The sequence below is a fragment of the Vigna unguiculata genome, unplaced genomic scaffold (genome assembly GCF_004118075.2).
Source record: "Vigna unguiculata cultivar IT97K-499-35 unplaced genomic scaffold, ASM411807v1 contig_287, whole genome shotgun sequence".
In the NCBI taxonomy this organism is placed as follows: domain Eukaryota; kingdom Viridiplantae; phylum Streptophyta; class Magnoliopsida; order Fabales; family Fabaceae; genus Vigna; species Vigna unguiculata.
In genome coordinates, this window is record NW_021010992.1 from 22075 (window position 1) to 25753 (window position 3679).

Here is a 3679-nt window from a genome sequence, read left to right on the forward strand (position 1 = left end):
ATATCCTTCACACTTGGTGCACCTAATAGCACTTGTTTGGTTGCTTGGCAATGATCCTCTATCTTCATGGTGCTCCCTTCTAAGATTCCCAAGTTTGTTATTCAACCTCATAATTCTGGACACAATGAAGTTGATATCTTCTATCAAGGTCGAACGTGTATGGAACATTCTGGAGTGCCCAGAGTTTCTAATTCCTGTAGTGAAAGAGAGGAAACAAGAACTAACACAAAACACAGTAAGTGGTTAGCAAAAGAACGTAGATGAAGTTATCAAATGGTCCTCACCACTCCTTATGTGTTTACACTCAATTCCACTCGTGTTTCACTCTCAAAGTGTATTCACTCGCTCTCAAGTTCTGTTCAGTTCTTCAAAGAACCTCCAATCAACCTATCAAGAATTCAACATCAAAGTGAAAGATGTAACGAATCTAAGGTCAACTCAGGAGGCTTGAAGGAAAGAAAACTCTAAGACAAAACCAAGGAAATTTGAAGACAAACTACAAAAGCACCAAAATCAAGAAAGGGCTAAACCAAAGGGAGTAAATATGAGACAAAACTAGGACTATGACAACGAGAAAAGCACTTTTAAAGACAAGAGTAATCTAAGGATTACTACTAGAAATGTGAAACAAAATACTCAAGCTAAAATGTGATGATTAATTCAAACTCCCACAAGCAATACTTCCAACAATTTAGCTCAAGGTACATTGTCCCACAACACAAGAAACCAAGGAAAATTAAACTCAAAAAGAAAAGTGATAGACAAAGGACTCAAGCAAAGCTAACAATTCAAGAAAAGAGACTTATACTCACGAGAATATTGACCCATAAATACACACAATAGGCACCATGTATATCCATCATAACAACATCCAAAAGAGAGGGAGGACAGCAGAATAAATACAACCAAAACAGCCTCATGCTTGCGGTCTAAACCAGCCTAAAATATGTCATGTTCAAACAGCCAAAGTTACGTCCCAAAACAGCAGCAAAATCCAGCACAAACTCATGTTCAAACAGCCAAAGTTACGTCCCAAAACAGCAGCAAAAAAAAAACCTCAATTCATGCCCCACACATCAGCCAATCATAGCACAAACAGTCCTTGATAAGTCCACTGTCCCGCTACCACAATCAGCACCAAACAATCTGCACTTTGCACTGCTAATTCAATTTTTAATTGCTCCAAAAGTTGGTCCACAATTACGTGTCATTGCATCAATAAGCCATGTAGGGATCCTGCTTGAAATTACTACAACAGCTTCTTGCTGCCACAAAGCTGGTTGCTGGTTGAAGAAATGGTCCAGGCGCTGCAGAACTTGGATTGTCTTTGCACTAAAACAGCATACCAAATTAAATGCCACCGATAGGGCTAGAAGAATTTGTGGTGAGCTTAAACTGAAATAGGAGCTTTACCAAATAAGCTACAACATGTATTTGTACTGAACCGAAAGCATTAAATCTGGCGGCCAATTCTGCTGCACCGAATGCAATTTCTTAGTGTGATTAGGCCAACTAATTTCACCAAGAAACTTCCTATAACGTGTGCCAAACAAAGATTTCCTGCCTCCACCGCTTCAAATCACATTTCCAACTCTAAGTACCATCCAACCATGCACACCATCCCATGATTAAATTTTCCACCACTAATCTGCACTCAACTAAGCCAATTGAACTAATTTCTCTCTGCAGCAATTTGCGAAAAAAATTCCACGTTCGCCTTTCAGCTTGATTTTGATTATGATGCTGCCACTAAAATTGTGCACTAGCTTTGCACTAGATTATTGCCAAAAATAGTGTGCTGCTAATTCACATTCCTGCCTGCACTAGAATTTTCACTGAATGGTTGCACGGTTTGCACTAGATGTTGGCACCGAATTCAGAAATAATGGAATCAATTTCCAGCCACCGAATGGGTTAAATTGGTTGCCTCCACTACTGAAATTCTTCCCAACCTTGGATAATGCCAAGCACCAAACGCAAACTCAAATAATCAACATGTTCTCAAGGAACCGAGGTCTATAATCCACAGGTCAGCCAAGGGTCTTGTACGTCTTCTCGGGGCCGGTCTTCTCTCGTCAAAGGGGGCTTGAGGGCGGCGCAGGAGACCTGCAAAAGACACTCCGATGCCTAAGTCAGCACTGGTGATGTCAGGTTTCAGGGAATAATTAATGCGTAATGAATGCATGGGATAGTGTGCTATTTATACCTTTTTACCTGTGGGTCCTACCTGGGATGGGCTTTCTGGCCCGATATTCCTTTTTTAGCCATTCTTGGATCTAGTGTAAAAGGGGAGGATTTACCAAGGGGTCCTTCATGTCCTTCAGGTGTTGGCGGCGTCCGGTACTCGGCCATGAGATGCGTAAAGGGGGGCTTTCTTTTGGGAGGGTGCCTTTCGCGTGGAAATCGGCTGTCGGGCTTCGGCTTCCCGGCCACGTGGTTTGACAGGGGGTGTGGAGCTAGATGAGGGCCGTGTTGTCCATACGGAGGGGTTCTTGTGTGGTAAGCGGCTCTGCGTGGTAGACGGCCATCACGCTCTCTGATGGTCGTCTCTCTGATGGCTGCCTGGTTCTGTGCGAAGGCGACTGTGGTAGGCGGCCATCGTGCTCTCTGATGGCCGTCTCTCTGATGGCTGCCTGGTTCTGTGCGAAGGCGACTGTGTGGTAGGCGGCCATCGTGCTCTTTGATGGCCGTCTACTTGGGTATGGTTGGGACATCAGCCTCCCAGTCTAGAGGCAAGAAGTGACGTGTAGACTATGCAAATTTCATTTGTGGTTCTTGGCCGTGTACCATACTAGCCTCCCAGTCTAGAGGCAAGAAGTGACGTGTAGACTATGCAAATTTCATTTGTGGTTCTTGGCCGTGTACCATACTAGCCTCCCAGTCTAGAGGCAAGAAGTGACGTGTAGACAATGGCCGTGTTGTTGTGATAATTGGGCCGGTATCTTTGAAGAGGTGCCAGGGGGTGGTACTGTTTGATCTGACGTTTGGTCAGGAGTTAGGTGAGGTGAAAAGACGTGACTGTTGGGTAGCCTGCTGGTGTCAGAGTTGGCTTTTCGAGGAGATTTTTGGTGGCTGGGCCTTGGGCCTTTGGGGGGTTTGGTGGTAGGTGAAGGGTTTTGACTAATGTTCTTTAAATAGGAGTGGATTCGTTGGTCATTTTCATCGCTCTTCGCTTCTGGTTTCGTTGTGGTTGCTGTGTTGTTGCTTTGCCGCTTGCTGGTGTTCGCGTGCCATCTTCTGTTTGACCAGTTTTGAGGTATGTCGACTACGTCTTCTAGTGGTTCGAATGACGGTGATTCGGGTGCGAGCTTTGGTGGGCTAAGGTTAGAGTTCTTGAGTTCGTCGGAGACGTTGCACATCGAAGTTGAACGGGAGGTGCGTGAAGATCCGGCTAACGAGCATGCGGAATCGCTCTGGCCGAGAAGGGGTGGGTACGAGTGGGTGGCTGAGGGGGTGAGGTCGTGCTCTTCGAAGTATCGTTGGTCTAGGTTGCTTAGGTCGTGGATGAATAGCATCTATCTGTTTGAAAGGGGGGCGGACCCTAGTATGGTGGCTATTGAGAGGGTGAGTGCTGTGGAGGCCGTGTGTCATGGTCGCGAGGGGTTGGAAGGTGATTTTTTCTATATGTACGCATGTATGTTTACAAAGCTTCATGTTCGGTTGCCGTTGGATGATTTTA